At 37.0% G+C, this 23,432-nt stretch overlaps 1 protein-coding gene across 1 annotated transcript in view; it reads left to right on the top strand.

The window, feature by feature from the left end:
• Positions 1–23,432, top strand: part of PDZD8 (PDZ domain containing 8) — a 101,692-nt gene that overhangs the window by 68,932 nt on the left and 9,328 nt on the right. The window lies entirely within an intron of this gene.

Here is a 23,432-nt window from a genome sequence, read left to right as displayed (position 1 = left end):
CAAGGATGATTTGACAAGGAAAGACTTGAAACAGAAGAGGTGAGAGGTAATGAAAGGCTGAACCAGAACATGGAAAATGGAATCATTGTGGCTCTAATATTACTGGCAATGAAGGGGCTTTGTGAGAATGAGAGAGGAAGCCAGAAAGACAGGAGACTTGAGGAAGGAGATCTCATTCTGAATATGATGAAGTTCAGGCACAGTGATGGGGTACAGCAGTGAGGTACCATCACTGATCAACGGTCAGTCTAGAGATGGATTTTTTTTTTTTTTTTTTGATGTGCTGCTTTGATTATTTTGCTTGTTTTTAGTATTTTTCAGTGCTGTTGTTTGAAGTTTTAATATCTGGTAAGTTGAACAGTTTATTTGGAGTATATAAATTACTCCAAATAGTTTTTAGATTTCTTCTTTCAAGTAGGATAAAGAGAAGCAGAATGAGTCACAAAAGAGTAGCAAGAATTTAAGTATTTTTTTTTAAAAAAAGCTTTTGAGAACAAGTTAAGGAAGTAATGAAACTTAAACATTGTTTTGGGATTTTGTTTCTTAAACTTCCAGTTTACTGCAGTCTGAGTAAAACTGATTCATTCAGTCCATGTTTTAAAGACAAGAGTTTCAAATAGTGAAACATTTAAGAGTATCAGCAAGTTTACTAAAGGCTATTATAAAAAGGATAGAGATCAACTGGGGCCTTTTTTTTTTTTTTTTTTTTTTTGTCTCAACTGAGGGTAGAGCATTGACAGACATTTACATTTCAGGGACGTTTAAGATAATTAAGAACTTAGAAATAATAAGTGTTAATGCATAGCATAGGAAACAAAGTCTAGATGTCTTTAGTTAATATAATTTTAGAACATTTACGAAGTAGTAGAGATCTCTAGCACTCATTTTTGCATTTAACTATAATTTTGAAATGTTATCATTTATTACTTGAAGGTACTTTAAGATGAGTAGGCTAAAAGTAAAACCAGGTTAAAATTTGTGTTATCATCTTTAAACAGCCAAGTGTAAGAAGAAAAAAAACAACAGCCAAGTGGAAAGGGGCAGCAGCAATGCTTAATTCATATGTCCTATTAAATCAGTATCTCCATAAGGTGGTGTGTATTTCTGCACAGAAATATGGAACATGAATAGAGTTTAAAATAGGTTTGGGAACAGCTGCGTTTCCTATTTGTAAGCATATTGATTTACATTGATAATAGACTGTACTAGACAAATACATGGTTATATTTGAAAGATGTTTATATATAAACAGTATGCTCTATAGTGAAAGGGATAAGAATGTTTAATTAATCACTGTAAATAAAGACTACTTCTGGGTAATTCATTTTATTTAGAGGTTATCAAGTGATTCTTAGTGTATAGACAGATGGCTTGTTTTCTAAATGAATGATGTGTGAATTTTCTTTCTTGAATTGATGAACACTGAGAATGTTATCAGAAGTCTAAGTAAGAAACCATTAAGCATAAATAGGTATCGTGAAGTAGAGTTTGAATTTTTGTGATGGTAAACTGATTTCTGAAATTTGAGGCAACTTGCATATTTTAACAATAAAATCGGTAATTTCTATAAAAGTGATGTATATATGTTTGGAAATGGGTATGAGCTTTATTTTATTTTTTTGCCCATAAAATTCAGAAAGCTATATTTATGGTTCTTTAAATGAAAATAAAATGAGATTGTGTAATTTATAACCTACTTTTTTTTTTTCCAACTAAGCAGTGTACTAAGGGCATATTTTTGTCTCTGTACATATTATTGTTTCTTGTCTGCATGATATGCCACTTTATACGATAATTTATTTCACCAGTCTGATTGACGAACATTTAGACCTTTTCCAGTTTTTTGATGTTTAAAGAAATCTATAATGGCAGTATGTGTATATTCACACCCATTTATTAAATCATGGTTTGGCACACTTTTTCTATAAAAGGCCAGTTAGGAAATATATTAGACTTTGTGATTCATATAGTAACTGTAGCAACTACTCATCTCTGCTGTTTTAACTCTAAAGCAGCCAGAGACAATACATAAATGAATCTGGTTGTTTTCCAGTAAAACTTTTTTAAAAACAGCCCAGAGGCTATAGTTTGCTGACCCCTGATCTAAACGATTCCTTGGTCAAAGATTATGCAGAAATAAAAGGTTATTGGTAGGTATTTCAGAGTTACATCTCAGCTAGAATTAAGCCTGTAGATTAGATAATAGTATTTTATCAATATTAATTTTCTGATTTTGATAATTGTACTGTGGTTGTATAAGAAAATGTCCTTGTTAGGAAATAAACACTTAAATATTTAGGGATGAGGAGAAGTCTGCAGTTTATTTTCAAGTGGTTCAGGAAGAAATATGCAGAGAGAGAGAAACATGTGGGACAATGTTATTAACAAGTGATAAATCTGGATTTAAGATAAACAGAGAAACCCTTTGTACTATTTTTGCAACATTTCTGTAAGTTTGAGATTATTTCAAGATAAAGAATAATTTAAAAAAGTAAACAATCTGGCCTTAAGGCTTTCACACTTCCATAGTGAGATGTAAATCACCCTGCAGAAGAACAGTGATAATACGGAAAGCTGAGGGTCCACTTGGCGACTCCAAACAGATCTGTTTCTATTTGGCAAAGGAATTAAAAAGGGCAAGAGTGTTCCACTCCATTGTTTCCATAACAACTCAGACGACATAGATTTCAAAGCTTTTTATTTCACTGGAATGGTTGTATAAAATTTAAATTAGTTTCAAATCAAAATATTAAAGGAGGCTTCAATCGCACTGAGAGAGACAAGAAGAAACCTAAGAGTATTGCATGGTAATCATTTGGATGTGATTACTTTCCTAAGGGTCTTTGAACCTGGGCAGAGTATCGCTTTTATTCTTTAGATCTCTTAGGTCAATTGTATTTGTATAATGGACTTTACTTTCTCAGCATATTTCTATGTCTTTGTTGTCTCTTAGATGAGGCAATGAAAGAATACGTTCCTAATTTACCATCCAATTGCTTTTAGAAACCAGGTTATCAGATGGCCAAGCTGGCATTCTGTTTTGAAAATTGAGGAAGGGCTCGCTTGTATTTCCCCCCAGAAAGAAATCTTATCTTCCTAATCTACCTGAAGAGAGATAATGGGAATGCCTGAATTGTGCTAGACGTCTATTCCTGTAGTTCATTTAGTCTTGACAACAATCTAGTGTGATAGATTTTAGTATCCCCTTTTTACAAATAAGACTCATAGAGGATAACCCACTTGCCTGGGACTACAAAACTAGTAAATATTAGAGCTAGAATTCAAACCCAACACTGAATACAAGCCATCCTAGACACTGCAGTTTTTCTTCAAAAAAAAAAAAAAGAAAAAGAAAAAAAAAGAATTTTGACTCTGCCTTAGTACTGATGCACTGGTTTCAGTGTATTTGCTTTGCTTTAACTGTTCATTAAAAGGCAGTCGTTAAAAATTTAGGCATTCTGCTGTCAAAGAAAATGTTTACATGTAAAACCCATTAAAGAGAATTTAGGATTTATTCCCTGTAGTGTTCACGTATGCCTCTTTAAAAACCAACCTTCCTTTTTTTTTTTTTTTTTAAATAATTTTTGTCATCATTTGGGACAGGGAGCATGAAAATTTACATCTGCAATAGCACTTCTCTTTACTTGACAGTCTTTTTTATCTGGCGTAGGAGTTTAAGAGCGATTTTGATTTAAACCTTTATGAATTGGTTAAACTTTAACGACAAGTCTTTTGAGAAGTTCTGTGAGAGTTGATAGTAATTTGTATGCCAGGAGATTCAAAACAAAACAATAACAAGACATTTACCATATATCTGTTTCAAAAGTTATACTTTCCGTGAAAAAGACAGTTATAATCATGTGTATCTAAATTGTAAATCCTCTCTGCTAAGAGACAATTTACAAAGAAGATAGCTAATGGACACAATAGCTCTTTTTTCTGTTAGGGTGATAAACCTGAATGGAAGGCAACTGAGTATTTCGTTGACTCCTTGGAAGCAACACAGTTACTCAGTAGTTGAGTGTTCTATGAAATGTTTCAGTTTGAATCTTCTGTGCTGTTAAAACTGTCTGAGCATTAAAGTAGATTAGATTTATACAGAATGATGCTACAGAGATTCAACATTTTCTTTCATATGTGTTTCCTTTTTCATTCTATATCTTAGAAATTGTTTTTATAACTTCTCAGAATTAAAATTTATTGAAATATGCTTTAAAAGCAGAAATTGAATAATAGTACTTTAGTTCTGGCTCACTCCAGAATTGAACCAAATATTACTTATATTACTTTATACTCTAGGATGTTTGTATATGGAGAGAAAGAAGGAAAAGAGAGAATGAATATGAACAAGAACATCTACTTTTCCCTTGTGAGTGTTTAGCATGGCAATAATGGAATTAATGGAATCATCAATTATGGTTATGGTTATGGTTTTGAAAGGTGATGGATGTGAGTTCCCTTGTGGCACAGTGTGTTAAAGACCTGGCATTGTTACTGCTGTGGCTCTGGTTGTTGAAGTCCCTGGCCTGGGAACTTCCACATGCCACAGGCATGGCCCAAAAGAAACAATGACGGATGGTAAAATATGAAATCTGGCCCTAGATCTTCAACAGCTTCATTGCTGCTTCTCATTGAGATGGACAGTAAGCTGTTGGTCCTTAGCATGGCAGTAATCTGTGCCCTGTAACCATAAACAAATTGGTCTCACATCTCATATTCAATCAAATGACCAGAAAGTTATACCTCTAACATATTCTGTGCTGAGTATATTGTACATGGAAGTTCCTCTTGCAAACAGCTCAATAACTTATTTAATATAAAAGTTGTTCTACTATAAAACATTATCAAGGAAATTAAAGAAGATGTAAAGAAATTGAAAGATATTCCATGCTCCTGGGTTGGAAAAATTAATATTGTAAAAATGGCCATACTACCCAAAGCCATCAGCAGATTCAATGCAATCCCTATCAAATTACCCATGACATTTTTCACAGAACTAGAACAAACAGTCCAAAAATTTATATGGAACCACAGAAGACCCAGAATTGCCAAAGCAATTCTGAAGAACAAAAACTAAGCAGGAGGCATAACTCTCCCAGACTTCAGGCAATATTACAAAGCCACAGTCATCAAGACAGTGTGGCACTGGTACCAAAACAGACATGCAGACCAATGGAATAGAATAGAGAACCCAGGAATAAACCCAGACACCTAGGTCAATTAATCTTTGACAAAGGAAGCAAGAATATAAAATGGGAAAAAGACAGTCTTTTTGCTGGGAAACCTGGACAGCTACATGCAAATCAATAAAACTGAAACACACCCTCACACCATGCATGAAAATAAACTCAAAATGGCTGAAAGACTTAAATATAAGACAAGACACCATCAAACTCCTGGAAGAGAACATAAGAAAAACATTCTGTGACATCAACCTTACAAATGTTTTCTCAGGTCAGTCTCCCAAAGCGACAGAAATAAAAGCAAAAATAAACCAATGAGACCTAATCAAACTGACAAGCTTTTGTACAGCAAAGGAAACCAAAAAGAAAACAAAAAGACAACTTACAGAATGGGAGAAAATAGTTTCAAATGATGCACCTGACAAGGGCCTAATCTCTAAAGTAAACAAACAACTTATACAACTCAACAGCAAAAAAGTCAACAACCCAATTGAAAAATGGACAAAAGACCTGAGTAGACATTTCTCGGAGAAAGATGTACATATGGCCAACAAGCACTTGCAACAATGCTCAACATCCCTGATTATTAGAGAAAACTACCATGAGATACCATCTCGCATCAGTCAGAATGGCCATCATTAATAAGTCCACAAATAACAAATGCTGGAGGGGGTGTGGAGAAAAGGGAACCCTCCTGCACTGTTGGTGGGAATGGAAGCTGGTACAGCCACTGTGGAGAACAGTATGGAGGTACCTTAGAAAACTATACATAGAACTACCATATGACCCAGCAATCCCACTCTTGGGCATATATCCAGACAAAACTCCCCTTAAAAAAGACACATATACCCTCATGTTCATTGCAACATTATTCACAATAGCCAAGACATGGAATCAACCCAAATGTCCACTGACAGATGATTGGATTAGGAAGATGTGGTGTGTATATATACACAATGGAATACTACTCAGCCATAAAAAAAGAACGACATAATGCCATTTGCAGCAACATGGATGGAACTAGAGACTCTCATCCTGAGTGAAGTAAGTCAGAAAGAGAAAGACAGATACCATATGATATCACTTATATCTGGAATCTATAATATGGCACAAAGGAACTTTCTACAGAAAAGAAACTCATGGACTTGGAGAATAGATTTGTGGTTGCCAAGAGGGAAGGGGAGGGACTGGGAGGGACTGGGAGCTTGGGGTAAATAGATGCAGAATGTTGCCTTCGGGATGGATTAGCAATGGAATACTGTTGTGTAGCACTGGGAACTCTGTCTACTCACTTATAATGGAACATGTAACTGAGTCACTGTGCTGTACAATAGAAAAAATATACACATAAAGATAAAAGAAAAATAAAAACCAAAAACTGTTACAACTAATAAAGTTTCATAATACAAAATCAACATACAAAAGAAAAGTTGTTCTAGTTTTAGAAGTCAGCTTCTCAATTATAATTCCATTTTGAGGATAAATCTTTAATAGTCATAATTGCCTTGATTCCTGATATTCAGAATTCATTTGCCATAACCCAGAACAAGCCAAGTAAAGGTGATCATACAATGGTCATACACCATTATGATCATACACCACATCATAAACAATGATATTTAGTAACCTCTAGAAATCCTTAGCATGTAATTTTTTTTTTTTTTTTTTTTTTTTTTTTTTTTTTTTTTTTTTTTTTTGGTCCTTTTGCCATTTCTTGGGCCGCTCTTGCAGCATATGGAGATTCCCAGGCTAGGGGTCCAATCGGAGCCATAGCCACCGGCCTACACCAGAGCCACAGCAACTTGGGGTCAGAGCCGCATCTGCAACCTACACCACAGCTCACAGCAATGCCAGATCCTTAACCCACTGAGCAAGGCTAGGGATCAAACCCGCAACCTCATGGTTCTTAGTCGGATTCATTAACCACTGAGCCACAACGGGAACTCCAAAAATTTTGGTTACTTTTTTTTTCTTCTCTGGCTTTCTGGCAGAAATATTTGGGTGCTACAATAATAGAATGAGTTTTAAAGACCATTTTTAAAATTTGAATACTCCTAGCATATTCAGGATATTTGGTTGTCACAAACCGTTCAATTTTCAAGTACGTATTTTTGAAAACTTCTGTTTATAAGCTAATTGTTCTTAGAATCTCTATACTTGTTACTCTAATTCTACCCCTGTTTATTTAGGATGTTTCTCCGGCCAGAGGGCCCTTCAAGAATAGCGCACTTTTCTGGGGTAACTAGAGGGAGGAAGCTAGCATGAGTTCTAGATGGTAAAAGGAAGGGGAAAGCAGGCCAAATCTCTGTAACCTGTGAGAAGTAGGTGACGCTAGAGAATGGAGAGCTGGCCAATACTGAAAAGAGACCTGGAAGAGAAGAAGGTGGAGGTGTGGACTTAGTGTATAAACTGCTATATGGGATCCTTAGCCAGTTTACAAAAGCCCATGTTATAGCTGACAGGATTGCTGTTTTTTGTCGTTTTTTTTTTTTTTTCTTCAGTTTTTTAAAATGTAGGCAACAAACCACTGCAGATAAGCGGTGGTAGTTGACTACTGCAGTGAATAGGAAATCCTCCTCCTCCAAGAAATGTTTAACAGGGATTAAACTGTGTAGACAGCTCCTTCATCAAGACTCTCTTCTTTTGGAGTCAGATGCTTTTTGTCACTAGCCATCTGGCATCACTGTGCTTCTCAAAAAGAAAGCTCCTATAGGAAGCTTTTCTGTTATTCCAAGCCATCACTGCCCTAAGGTAATCTAGTACCTGGCCATTTGAAAAGAGCTGTGTTAAGTGGTTTTCCTTCCATGTTTTATTTATTTATTTATTTTAAAACAGCCGCACCTGCAACATATGGAAGTTCCTGGGCTAGGAGGGCAATCAGAGCTGTAGCTGCTGGTCTATGCCACAGCCATAGCAACACCAGATCAAAGCCACATCTGCGACCTATGCCATAGCTTGAGGCAACGCTGGGTCTTAACCCAGTGAGCAAGGCCAGGGATCAAACCTGCATCCTCACGTATACTGTATTGGGTTCCTAATCCACTGAGCTGCAGTGGGAACTCCTTCCCTTCCATATTTAATGTTTTTGTCCTGGGTCTTTGGTAGCTGGCTCTGGGATCTTACCCACTGCACAGGAAAATGAAGGAAGGTAGAAAGGAGAATTAGGTTTCAATCTGCCCAGACAGATGGGAATGAATTAGTCCAACGACCTTACCCCTTGGATCCTCGTTGGTCCTAGGGCTGGGCTGAACTAGCCCAGAAACTTAGCTGGAACTTGAACTGCCCCAGTCAGACCTGTTTCTATACTCCTCACTGTCACTGTGTGTAGGCATTCAGAACTCCAGCGTTCTGTCTTTCATAGCCCTGAGCAATCTCTCCAGGTGACAGGTCTTTTCAACAGCAGATCTCCCTGAGAAAAGCAGAGAGAACTTTATGGTTTTATTTTTAGGGCCTCAGCCTTTATTTAGCAATTTATGAATTGCATCTTTTTCAACATTCAGCTTTTGGTTAGGTGAATAGAATGTGTCCATAGGAGAAGTCTGTTTTCCGACTCCCTAGGTTTGTGCTTTAGGGCCTCGAGAGTACTGGAGTTTGGGGAATGTGGATAATGTAGAAGTGGCCTGTGAAAGGAAAAGCACTTAATGATTTACAAATACATGTATCTTTATGAAAATTTTTTGTAGATGGTATGTTTTATTTATAAATGGTATGTCTTACAGCAAGCAATCAAACTTAAGCAATTTGGAGCACAGTTTTAACCCATTTGACTTTTTAGGGTTTTTTTGTTTTTTTTTTTTAAGGAGAGAAAACCTTCCTCTTATGCTAATATTCATAAAATCAAAATTTTACCTTTAAAGGGCTTAGATGGATCCAAGTGTATTAAATATTATTTGCATTCAAGTTTCAGCCACATTACATAGCATGAATTAGCACATTCAAATGCTTTTTATACTGGTTATCATTCATCAATTTTGACCACCTTGGGCATGAAATTGGTAGTGGAACTGATATTATGCTGCTTTCCTTTGAGAGATTTTTTTTCAGTTGAATGAACCAAGGTTCCCTCCCTCTTCACATAGACTGAATTTGCCAAAGAGCTGTACGTTTTTCCACTTCTTCAAATACTTCGTGCTAACCCTCACCTCCTCTTTCAGACCTGCCGTTCTCTTAGATATATTGCCTCCGCTTCTGCCCTGGCCTACCAAACTCCAACTGATCCTTCATGTGTTGAATTATACTTGTTTTTAAGGGATGCCTTCCCTGCTTTCTAAGTGTCAGTTAGATGAGTTCTATTAAATCACACAGGTATTGTAATTATTCGTTCATGCCTACCTTTCCTACTTCCATGATGCCAGGGAAGCTCATCTGTGTGGTTCATGACTATACCTTTCAGACTCAGCACGAGTTTGAATGAGTGAGCGAAACTCTAAATACATTTCTTTCTATTACTTTTCTTCTCCGTAGGGTTGTTCTAGTTTATGCTAAATGTGTTTCTTAGGTCATTGTTGGTTTTCTGAAAATGTTGCCACTGTTTCATTTTGGAGAGAGAAGGTAAGAAATACACCAATGTGCCTGAAGGTCGTGGGCATCTTTTTTTATTTTAATATAATGACAATTCTGGGAAAATAGGTATTAGTTTACTTTATGGACCAGAAATGATTATCCCGTTATGGAATGAGAATGGTTATCTGCATTTAAAAGCCTGCTGTCTGGGAGTTCCCACTGGGATGCAGCAGAAACGAATCCAACTAGTATCCATGAGGATGCAGGTTTGATCCCTGGCTTCACTCAGTGGGCCGGGGATCTGGCGTTGCCGGGAGCTGTGGTGTAGGTCGCAGACGTGGCTCAGATCCCACTTGGCTGTGGCTGTGGCCGGCAGCTGGAGCTCCAATTCGACCCCTAGCCTGGGAACTTCCATATGACACAAGTGTGGCCCTAAAAAGCAAAAAATTAAAATTAAAAAAAAATTAAAGCCTGCTGTTTAAAAATTCAGTTTTATACAGGTGTCATATATGTACATGTATAGGTAATTGTGTCATTTCTCCCTTTCCTGCCCCACTTCTCCACTAAAAAAGCTAGGAATTAGTCCTTAGGATATCTTTTTCAGAAACTTTTTTGATGAAAGAATACTCAAAAGTATACCTGGTAAGAGTAACTTAGGGTCTTTCACTTAGTGATCCTTTTACTCTTTCTTATATTTTTGGTTTTTTGCTCAGTGTCACAGGCTCAAAGAGAGAACAGTTTGTAAAATAGTTATATTGATTTGTTATTAAAATATATCCTCTTCTTATCCATTATATAAAATGCTCATGTTAGGAAGGGATTAAAAAATCAATATGTTGTTTTTCCCCATCAAGTGAAAATAAGGCATCCCAGCTTGGGTCCAGGAAAGGCTAGAAAGAAGTCAGAAAGCGCGAGCTTTTAAAGGTTATCATGATGTTTTTAAGTAAATTGTTCTCCACCAGATAGGCACACATGCAGCTAGAATTTTTAACCTGTGTCTGACATTATTGGAGAAATTAAATGCAGAGTGTCTGCAATCTTGTATTACCTCATGATTCAGCTCATGTAATTGCTGTTTAGTTAGTATGTGTCAGCAATTGCTGACAGTTGGTAAATTTGTTGTTGGGGGTATGTCATACAAAAAAACACTAGCAATAGTATTTCTACTCTAGTAGAAATATTTTCATTTCAATAAAATTCAGGCTTAGTTGACACAGGCTAAGCCAGAGAGAAAATACTTTCGGTCCTACTTTTTTTTTCCTGTCTCTATTATAGACTGGTTTACTGATTATGTACAGTGACATTGCAAAGCGTTTCTTCATAACAGTTCAGACTATAAACCACTAAAATAGGAATTACAGATAATAAAGACCACTTTAATTTAGCACATGAAGGGTGCTACAAGGGCAGGCACAAGGAACATGCTCCTGGGCCAGCAAGGATGGCCCCCACTCCTCCCAGGCTCTCTGAAGCCATCATGCTGCCCTGGGGGTAGGGATGGCAGCTCAAGCATCATGGAGACGCTAGGTATGCAGCTTATGAGTTTGGAGGTGCCTGAACCTGCACCCTTCAGAGGCCCTCTCTGTTGCTGACACTCCAGGAGTCGCCAGCCTGAGGGTGCTCTTGTTATGGAGCAAAGGCTCATGTGTCCAAGGTGTAGAGAGCCCCACTTTTGACAGCAGGTGTTTGAATCAAAGTAAGAGTTTATTTGTAGGGTACCAAGCAAGGGAGTTGGAGACAAGTCTCAGATCTCTTCCAATTTGGTCTTTGAGTTAGGGCCTTTTTAAAAAGGAACAACAAAGGCTGGGATTAATCATAATCTTGTGACATTTCTGTGACTTTTTTTTAGTAATGTGATTTTTTTTTTAATTGAGGTGTAGATGATGCACAGTCTTAAGTTTCAGGTGTACAACATAGTGCTTTACACCTTTACAGGTTATATTCCATTTATAGTTATTATAAAATATTGGCTATATTCCCAGTGTTGTACAATATATCCTTATAACTTGTTTATTTTGTACGTAGTGGTTTTTACCTCTTAATCCTCTACGCCCACCATGCCCCTTCCCCCTTACCTCTCCGTACTGGTAAACCACTGTGTTCTCTCTCTCTCTCTCTTTTTTTTTTTTTTTTTTTTTTTTTTTTAAAGACCTCATCCACAGCATATGAAAGTTCCCAGGCTGGGGGTCGAATCAGAGCTACAGCTGCCAGTCACAGCCACAGCCACAGCCACAGCTCATGGCAACGCCAGATCCTTTAACCCACTGAGCAAGGCTAGGGATGGAACCCACATCCTCATGGATACTGGTTGGAGTCGTTTCCACTGCACCACAACAGGAACTCCTACTTTCTTTCTTTTTTAACTGAAACATAGTTTATTTACAGTATTGTGTCAGTTTCAGGTGTACACCAAAGTGATTCAGTGATTTTTTTTTAGATTATTTTCCATTAAAAGTTTACTATAAGATATTAAGTACAGTTCTCTGTGCTATACAGTAAATCCTTGTTGCTTATCTGTTTTATGTATAGTAGTTTGTATCCGTTAATCCCATACTGTATGTGACATTTCTTTTTTTTTTTTTTTTTTTTTTTTTTTGTCTTTTTGCTATTTCTTGGGCCGCCCCTGCGGCATATGGAGATTCCCAGGCTAGGGGTCGAATCGGAGCCAGAGCCACAGCAATGCGGGATCCGAGCCGCGTCTGCAACCTACACCACAGCTCACGGCAACGCCGGATCCTTAACCCACTGAGCAAGGGCAGGGACCAAACCCGCAACCTCATGGTTCCTAGTCGGATTCGTTAACCACTGCGCCACAACGGGAACTCCCTATGTGACATTTCTTAGTCATACTTTTGGGAGTCAGGAAGTCTCTGGTTATGATTCTCAGGCCAGGTGGTCCATGCCTCATGGGTCTGTTAGCTCATTTTACCCTGGAGAAAGCTTGAGTTTGTACATTAGTGATGATATTTATAACAGCAGTCTTAGCCCTGTGACTCTGGTTGATTAATGTTTAATTAGCACAGCATTAGGGTCAGAGGTGACAGAAAGGGAATAATGTTATAGATAGAATAACCGTAAACTCAGTAAGGAAACTCTGTTTTAGGAGGACTTGGTTTCACTCTGTAGGAGGATAGCACCACACTTTTGAAGCCCTGAGCCTTCATCAGCTCCTGGACAAGCCCCTGTTCGTGGAAGAGGCAGCCTCTGGGGTCAGGACTAGTGCTGTCGCACATGCTCCCCGCCTTCTTGGAGCCATCTTGCAGGCACCAGGTTCCTGCAAGGGCAGGTGGCAGATGCTAAGGTTAGGTCTGGTGGGTTCCATCCTACATTTATAAATATATTTGTAGCTTTGTAGTTAATAAACACAGGACTCTGAGTTTTAATGAGATACTATATAGGACAGTCCTTAACACAGTGCCTGGTAAACTAGAACCTGTTTGGAATAGATATCCACTAAAATTAGCTTAGGGAAAAAAGTGGGGGGATGCTTATTCTGAGGATACCATGGTGTTTCATGCCACAGTCAGTTGCCAGGGCCACTGTTCACAGTTGTGTGCACTAGGTCCTGCATAGTCTTTTCTTTTCTTTTTTCTTTTTTTTTTTTTTTTTTTTTTTTTTTTTGCTTTTTAGAGCTACACCTGTGGCATATGGAAGTTCCCAGACTAGGGGTCAAAACAAAGGTGCAGCTGCTGCCCTCACCACAGCCATAGCAACATGGGATCTGAGCCGTATACACGACCTACACCACAGCTCACAGCAATGCCAGATCCCTAACCCACTAAGGCCAGGGGTCAAACCCGCATCTTCGTGGATACCAGTCAGGTTCCTTTCCACTGAGCCACAACAGAAACTCCCCTACGTAGCTTTTAATAGGAGTGCAGTCAGGCCTTAGAAACAAACTGGAACCAAAAACTAAACCACTGTGAGGCCTTTCTCTGTTCCTAGATGTTTATGTGCTTTGTTCTTCACTCTGCAGATTGGCTTTCTCCCCTTCCCAGTCCAAGTGAAGATAACACAGTTACTCACAGCTACATTTATATTTATTCCATTCAAGGAATCTCTGAATCTGAATTCCCACCATCCAGAAAGGAACTCTGATTAGTCTAGCTTGGGTAAAGTTTGTGTCCCTGGACCATCTGATGAGAAAGAGCAATGGAACCATGTCATATAAGAATGGCTGTTCCCACTATAACCATACAAGGGATTAGAGGGTTGTAGAACTAGTCCCAGAGAGAGGGGAAGAAAGAATTTGGCAAACATTAGTGTCTTTTTTACTAAGCATATAGTAAGTATTAACTTCATTTCTTCTTTCTATTGTATCTACCATGCCCGAGTACAGGTTAAAGAACATGTTTATAGAAAATAGATATCAGTAGCAAACCCTATATACATTTATTGCAAAATAACGTATTGTAGGACTTTTTCCTCTATAGGATAGTCAGAATGTGTAGGATTCTGTTATATTCTATGAAATGTTTTCTGAAATGCTATTTCTTTTTCCTAGTAAAATGTGTTTTGTTATAATTAGGGTAGGAATTTTTCTCTCACATTTAAATCAACTGACATTATCATGATGGTTTTTATTTTCTGATGTGTCCTAAACTTTTTTCTCTATTTATTTTGCTCTACCAGTGTATCCATAGCCTAGAATGATTGCCTCTCCCATTGCATGCCACACCCCCAAGCCCCAGCTCCATGAGTATCTGTTCAGATTCTCCTCATACTTTAAGGTATAACCAAATACCATTCCCATATATGAAGCCTTCCCCAACCCAGACTATTCACCCAGAGACAGTCTTCACCTCCCTTGAACTCCTGTCACACTATCCATACATGTCTTGTGGCACATTGTGTGCTATCTTGGAATATAATTTAGATACTCTCTAAAACAATGCTAACTGGTATTTAGACACTGGCCACAATGCTTCCAACCCTTGACAAAGGAAGAGTCCTTGTGGTCTAAGCAATCTCAGGACTCTGGAGTTTATATAGTTTACATTGCCAGAGATTTGGATTTGGAAGATTTAGCCTAAAACTGAATATAAAACCAAGATACTGCTTCAAAGGGGAGAGGTGTTGTGACCTCATCTATTACCTCCTCTGCAGCAGAAATTTCGATCCCAATTTTGATCCTCACTTGGGACACTGAGGGATCAGGTTTCCTTGTTCTTTACAAGAAACATAGAAAGCAAACTTTCACTGTTTACAAAGATTTTGACTGTGAAGTTTTTACTTTTTTCCTTTATCCTAGATTATCCTTTGGAATAAGGGAGTACCCCAGTTTTGGTTGAACTTAACATCTAATTGGCTTCTTATGAGAAAGGAAAAGTTATTACATGATGATTGTTGGAACTGTCTGAAGGCCTCTCATCTGTAATCCATACCTATGTTTGTTATCAGACATTTTTGCCTTCACTTTTATCTTTTTTTTTTTTTTTTCTTCTTGTGACAATGCCAAATCCTTAGCCACTAGGCCACCAGGGAACTCTTAATCGTTTTTAGTAAAAAGTTTTCATGATTTGCAATCCAAAGGACAATACTTATTGTTCCATGTTCACTTTTTTCTTTGCTATGCTTTCATTTATCGAAAAGAAATATAATTTTTCTCTCCCTGCTCTTCCTTTTTTGGCTCCTTCCTTTTTCCTTTCGTTTGGTATATCTTTAGTCTACTACCTAGAGGAAACTTTTTAGTGGGATGAAAACATAATTTTGTAAAAGATATTTACCTCCATAGGTATAATTTCTTTTCTTTGGAAGTAAGGGCCATGCTTGACCCATTCTTCTTCTAGTAGGTTTGAACTGGCTGTTCTCTTACTAAATGTTGACATCAGTCATCATCCTTGTCTTTTCAGATAAGACGGTTTTTTAAAGTCATATGATCATGAAATTATTTTAGCTTCTCAATCTTTTTTTTTCCCCCTCATCATCGTAGATGGTATCTTTTTATTTATGTATTTATTGTCTTTTTGCCATTTCTTGGGCCGCTCCCACGGCATATGGAGGTTCCCAGGCTAGGGGTCCAATCGGAGCTGTAGCTGCCGGCCTATGCCAGAGCCACGGCTGGATCCGAGCCACGTCTGCGATCTACACCACAGCTCTCAGCAACGCCAGATCCTTAATCCACTGAGCAAGGGCAGGGACCGAACCTGCAACCTCATGGTTCCTAGTCGGATTCGTTAACCCCTGCGCCACGATGGGAACTCCAGCTTCTCAATCTTGATCCTATAAAAGTAAATTAATGTTTCAACAATATAAGGTAGTTTAAATATTCTAATGTCCTGAATCGATGTTTAGTTTCATAATATGTTTGCCTTGTTTCCTCAGCTGTATTACTGAGTTCATTCACAGCAGATTGGTTGTTAAATTTCTTTTGTATCCCATTTTGACTAGTAATGCTAAGTCTTATTAATAACGACAACAGTAATACTGCATTTATTCATAGTTCCTACATTTGAGAAAGACATCTCATTTTGCCAGTGACATTCAGAGAAGTTAATATTTGCCTGAAGTTATAGGCAAGGATTGTTGAAGACATAATATTTCAACCAATAAATATTTCAGTATGAATATTCTAAAAATAGGACATTTTGCATAACTACAATAGCCATCATCACACATAAGAAAATAATTCCTTAATTTCAGCAAAGTTTCAGTCTATATTAAAATGTTCCCAATGTCTCACAAATGTTTCTGCAGATTTTCTTTCCCTAAACTAGAATCTTACCAACTCATACTTTTTTTTTGCTTTTTATAGGCACACCTACAGCATATGGACGTTCCCAGGCTAGGGATCAAATCAAAGCTACAGCTGCTGGCCTGTACCACAGACACAGCAACACCAGATCCCCACTCCACCGAGCCAGGCCAGGGATCAAACCCGCATCCTCATGGATACTAGTCGAATTCATTTTCACTGCATCGCAACAGGAACTCCTGTCTTGTTTTTTTATTTTCTGTTTTTGTTTTTGTTTTGTTTTGTTTTTAATCTAAAACAGTTTATTTTCCTTTGGGAGGATTACAAAAGGGTGATTTTTTTCAAATCTGATCATTCCTTCTACATTTATTAACTGGCTTTTTTTTTTTTGGCAGAAGGGCAGGAAGTATAGAAAAAGTTCCTCTTGACTAGGTGGTAAATAATTTGATATGTAAAAGAATGGATAGATGAATTTAAAAGCTAGTTGCAGAAGCAGCATTTATTACATAAATCCTATGACAGTGATGTTGTTGAAAGAAAAAAAAGGCACCAAGAAAAACAAAAGGCTACGCAAGATAGAAAATATAAAATTGTCCAGGTTTGCAATAAATAACATGTAGATAGTCACAGTATTATACACATAGCTGACTTTAGTTTTTAGAATTAGTCAACCTTGATAACTTAAAAATAGTTGGGAAATAAATATAATAGTTATCAGCCTTGACAGTAGAGTTTAGAAAGTAGAAGTTGTAAAGAGAGATGAAAGATAGATGTCCTGATATCAGGAGAGATAATGTCAATAGCTGATGAAATAAGAAATACAGGGGCATAGTATACTAATTAAAGTTATAAAGAGGTTATTTAGAGGAACTAAAACTAATGATGTGATAAGTCAGCTGTAGTTTGAGGGAAGGAAAGTGGGCTAGCATCCTTATCTATTATAGTAGGAAGTCAGTAGACTGTCTAAAATTTGATATATTAGAGTTCCCGTCATGGCACAGTGGTTGACAAATCCAACTAGGAACCAATGAGGTTGCGGGTTCTATCCCTGGCCTAAGTGGGTTAAGTAAGGATCTGGCATTGCCGTGAGCTGTGATGTAGGTTGCAGACGCGGCTCGGATCCTGTGTTGCTGTGGCTCTGGCGTAGGCCGGCGGCTACAGCTCCGATTGGACCCCTAGCCTGGGAACCTCCATATGCCTTGGGAAGCAGCCCTAGAAAAGGCAAAAAGACCCAAAAAAAAAAAAAAAAAAGATACATTAAGAAATAATGACGTTAATTCCTACAATTAATGTCTATCCTTAGGTTAATACCACACTCTTGATTACTCTAACATTGTATAGTAAGCCTTGAGGGTAGTTTAAGTCCTTCAGCCTTATTCTGTTTCAGGATGGTTTGGGTTATTCTAGGTCCTTTACCTTTCCAAAGGATTTATAAGTGGGATTATTTTGAATCTGTAGATAAATTTGGGAAGAATTGGCATCTTTATAATAATGAGTTTTCCAATCTATGAACATGGTATTTATTGTTCTTCATTTATTTAGGTCTTCTTTAATTTACCTTTGCAATATTTTATAGTTTTCAGCATACAGTTACATTTAATCCTAAAAGAAGATGTCATATGTATAAACATGGTGGAATACTACTCAGCCATAAACAGATGAAATCTTTCCATTTGTAACAACATGGATGGACCTTTTGTCCTAAGTGAAACAAGTCAGACAAGACCTTGTGATTTGACTCATATGTAGAATATAAACAAACAAAATAAATGAACAAACAAAAACAAATACATAGATATAGAGAACAGAGTGGTGATTACCAGAGAGGAAGAGGCTCAGGGTAGGGGTAGATTGTAGTAATGAAATGGGTAAAGGAGATTAACTATATGGTGATAGAAACTAAATTTTTGGTGATGAGTAAACACTCGTGTATACAGATGTAGAAATATAATATACACCTGAAACATGTTATAAACCAGTGTTACCTTAGTAAACAAATTTTTAAAAATTTAATCCTAAATATTTTGTGCTATTATAAACTAATTTGGTTTCTTTATTTTCTAATTATTTGTAATATATAGAAACTCATTTCCTTTTTATTGACTTTGTACTCTGACCTGATTTGACTTATTAGTTCTAAGAGTAGTTTTGTAGATTTCTTGGGATTATCTCTGTATAAGATCATATTACATGCAAATACAGACCATTTTTTCTCCTCCCTTTTCAATCTTTATGTCTTCTCTTTTTCTTACATTTTGACCCTGACTATACTCTCCAATACAATACGGAGTTGAAGTGGTAAGAGCAAAGATGCTTTCTTTGTTCTTGATCATGGATAGAAAACAGGTCTTTCTGGTATTATGTCACTTGTAGATTTTTGTAGATGTTTATAATCAGATTTAGGGTATTCCCTTGTATTTCTAGTTTGCTGGTGGCTTTTTATTATAAACAGTTGTTGATTCTTCTCTCTTTTTAGGGCCACACCTGTTGCATATGGAAGTTACCAGGCTAGGAATCAAATTGGAGCTTTGGCTGCTGGCCTACACCACAGCCACCCCAGATCCAAGCCATATCTGTGACCTACACCACAGCTCATGTTAATGCCATATCTTTAACCCACTAGACAAGGCCAGGGATCAGACCTGCATCCTCATGGATACTAGTCTGATTTGTTACCACTGAGCCACAATGGGAACTCCCAACCTTGAATTTCTGAAATCAACTTTACTTGGTTATAATTATTATCCTTTTCATATACTATTGGGTTGAATTCTCTAAAACCTTATTAAGAAATTTTATATCCATACTTAAACATTAGAAATATGATTAGTCTGTAGTTCTGCCTTCTTGTTTTGTTTGGGTTTAGGAATTAGGGTAGCATTGACCTTAACACATAATTTGGGAAGCATACCCTCCTTCTCTGTTTCTGCAAGATTCCAAGTAAGATTATTATTTTAAGAATTCACTAATAAAGCAGTCTAGACCTGGGAAGGTTTTTTTTATGTGAACGTTTATGAACTGGATGTATTTGATATATAGAGCTATTCAGATTTTCTATTTTTGAGTCAGTTTTTATTATTTTTTGTCTTTCAAAGAGATTTTTTCCAGTTCATCTAGGTTGTCAAATATATTAGCATAATGTTGGGCATAATGTTGCCTTACCCTTTTAATGTTTGTAGATTCTGTAGTGATACTCCCTTCTTGTTTTGATTTTGGTAATATGTGTCTTTCTCAGGCTAGCCTAGAGGCTTATCAGTTTCATTGATATTTCATTGAATTAGACTTCATGATTTCTTTATTGTTTTATTTTCTACTTCATTGATTTTTGTGCTTCTAGTCCTTGCTTTTTTGGGGTTTCTAGTTTTTTAAGGAAGGAACTAAGATCACTATTTTTAGATATTTTTTCCTGATATAAGCATTTAAAGCTGTGAATTCCCTCTGAAGACTTTTAGTTGCATCCCACAAATTTTGATAGGTTGTATTTTCATCATCATTCCATTTAGAATATTTTTTTTTTGTCGTTTTAGAATATTTTAAAATTTCTCTTCTGATTTTTTTCTTTGACCGTGAATTACTTCAGCTGTGTTGCTTTACTTTCCAAATGTTTGAGGGTTTCCTCATGATCCTTTTGTTGATTGCTAATTTAATTCCTTCAGAGAATACACCTGAATTTCAGCCCTTTTAAATTTATCCAATCTTGTTTTATGACCTAGCACATCCTAGTGAATTTACCGTATGCACTTGAAGAGAATGTATCTTCTACCATTGTTTGATCTAGTGTTCTATAAATGTCATTTAAGTCACGGTTGATAGTGTTCAGGTTGTCTGTGTCTTCACCTATTTTTTTCTAGTTACATTGGTTGCTGAGAGAAGGGTGGAGAAACAGGTTGTATCTCTCATGGCAGATTTGGTAAAGTAATAATTGCAAAGAGACATATATTCAAGGATAGGAGAATTTGCAAGTATATTTTATAACCTACCAGAGGGTTCATTTTGCTTTTTGTGTTTTTGTTTATACTTAAATTTTTCCATAATAAAACCTTAAAAACTAAAGCCTTTCTGGTAATAATGTCATATTTCAGGGAGTGCATGCCTCATGCTATCCCAGAGGTAGGGAAAATATTAGGATTTCTATTTGTTCATTTTTATCCCATCATTTAAAAGGTTCTGTTTTGACATGTGTTTTGTAGTACATGGTCTAGCCAGTAATTTTATTTTATTTTTAAGCTTTTTTTTTTTTTTTGTCTTTTTTTTGGCTATTTCTTGGGCCGCTCCCGCAGCATATGGAGGTTCCCAGGCTAGGGGTTGAATCGGAACTATAGCCGCCGGCCTCCGCCACAGCCACAGCAACGCTGGATCCGAGCCGTGTCTGCAACCTACGCCATAGCTCACGGCAACGCTGGATCGTTAACCCACTGAGCAAGGGCAGGAACCGAACCCGCAACCTCACAGTTCCTAGTCGGATTCGTTAACCACTGTGCCACGATGGGAACTCCTATCCAGTAATTTTAAATAAAATTTTAAAATAGATACTTGGGTAGGAGGGAGAATTATATAGTTTAATATATTTTTTTAATCTTGTTTAATAATAATGAAGAGGTGTTTTCATACTTTTTTTTTTCTTTTTTTTTTTTGGTCTTTTCAGGACCACACTCACAGCATATGGAAGTTCCCAGGCTCAAGTTCGAATGGGAGCTGTAGCCGCCGGCCTGCACCACAGCCACAGGATCTGAGCTGCATCTTCGACCTACACCGCAACTCATGGCAATGCCAGATCCTTTAACCCACTGAACGAGGCCAGGGATCTAACCCACATCCTCATGGATACTAGTCAGGCTTATCAATGAGCTACAGTGGGAACTCGTACTTTCACTTTTGAATCACTATTAGAACTTAATTCTAAGTTTTAAATTTATTTCAGAGAATGCTGAAACTGTAATACCAAAACTCGATGGGTCAGCGGTGTGGAGCTTAAAAGGAAATAAGCTTTTGGAGTTCCCCTTGTGGCTCTGTGGTTAAGGAATCCGACTAGGAACCATGAGGTTGGGGGTTCAATCCCTGGCCTCCCTCAAGGGATACAGCATGGCAGTGACCTGTGGTGTAGGTTGCAGACGCAGCTCAGATCCCCCGTTGCTGTGGCTGTGGCATAGGCTTGCAGCGGCGGTAGCTCCGATTTGACCCCTAGCCTAGGAACCTCTATATGCTGCAGGTGCGGCCCTAGAACAAGACCCAAAAAAAAAAAAAAAAAAAAAAAAGGAAATAAGCTTTTAATAAGAGGTGAAAGAAATAATGTCTTAAGGTCTTTATGCTGTTTAAGTATGAAATTAAGAGCATTTACTAATAATCAGTAAATTTGGGTGAGGAAAGGGAGTAATTTAGTATTTGCCCTTATTAATTATTCCTACTAAAAACTTTAAATCTTTTTCTAGCTGGAAAGTTTACTTCAAGAATCATTTGAAACTAAGAAAAGCAAAGAGAATAATATGATTGGTAGGGAGAAAATAAGAAACTGAATTACGCAAAAGCCTGCACTAGCCTCAGTTCTCTCCTCAACCCCATCCCCTCAACCTCCATTCCACTTTACGAACAAAGAGTAAATCCCCCCAAAAAAACATTCCAAGTCTTAGGTTTTTGTTGTTGTTTTCTCTAATAGCCACACCTGTGACATATGGAAGTCCCTTTTCCAGGAATCGAATCTGAGCCGCAGCTGCAGCTTACGCCTCAGCTGTGGCAACACCAGATCCTTAAACCCACTGCACCGGGCTGAAGAGCAAATCTGCGTCATCACAGTGACAACCTCCAGATCCTTAATCCATGGCAGGAACTCCTAAGTCTTAGTTTTTAAAACTTAAAGTAATACTCAGACTCGTACAATTTAGTTTTTTACCCATTTGCTGCCATTAGCTTTTTGATAATTAGAAATTAGCATTTTGAATTACAGCTTTGACACTCTATATTAAGAATATATTTATGCTCATGATTTGAGAGAACGTGTTCTTAAGGGCTTTCATTAACTGAAAAACACTTATTGTAGTTATTTACTATATCATAAGGCAAGAATTGGACAAATGTTTTTAGAGGTTTAAACACAAATATTTTATTGGAAGGGTTGTTTGGGTGGTTGTAAACCTTTAGGTAATCAAAACCTGCCTGCATTTCCCATTTCTGGGACATAATATGATAAAAGATTTTCCTTAATCTAAAAGCAACTTTACAATATCTATTAATAGCCATATTAACAACGTTCAACAAGGGTTCTTTTACAGACCAACGTCATTAGGTAGGAGAATTGAATTTCTAGCTTTTAAGTGGAATTTATAAATTAAAGCAATATAGACAGTGATATATTTGGATATTAGCAAGTTATTTGGTAAAGTCTATCATGAGATATCTTGAAGAACGGACATGATCTGAATGATAATACAATTAGACTGGTTCGTAATTTAGCTCAGTAAACACAGATTGAGTTCTTGTCATTTAGAGGGATGTCGCATTCTATCCTTTTTAAAATCAGTGATTCAAATGAGGACAGATAGCATGTGTTGGTTTTTTTCATGGATGATGTGAATCTGGGACACATACTCCTGATAAATTGGATGACATTCCTGTAGAGAGCAAAATGATCTTGATGAGTTAGAACAGGATATTTCACAGGATAACTCTTAATAAAACATAAGCATAAACTCCCCCCCAAAAAAATTTTTTTAGCAACATATCATAAAAAATGGAGATTCTAAAGTGCATCTAATGACAATGTAGATTATCCCCATTATATTTCAGAAAAGCAAGATTCAGGATTATATTCAGAACGGGATTGCAGTATATCACATAATGGGATATATTTGTTAAAATAGATATATATTAGAAAGTATAACATGAATAATAGTTCTAGATAGTATGATTGGAGTGGTTTTCTTTTCATTTTGCCTTTATTTCCAAATTTTCTACAGTGAGCATGAATCTTTAATAAGACACACTGAAGATAAAGTGTATAATTTTTGATGGCCCAAATATACAGTCTGAGCATATGTTAATTTATATTGTCACAATAA

This window comes from Sus scrofa, chromosome 14 (genome assembly GCF_054392235.1).
Source record: "Sus scrofa isolate SSC_HxYL_T2T_F1_AM1 chromosome 14, Sscrofa_HxYL_maternal_Yorkshire_Landrace_v2.0, whole genome shotgun sequence".
Classification (NCBI taxonomy): Eukaryota; Metazoa; Chordata; class Mammalia; order Artiodactyla; family Suidae; genus Sus; species Sus scrofa.
This window is presented reverse-complemented; position numbering and strand designations above follow the sequence as displayed.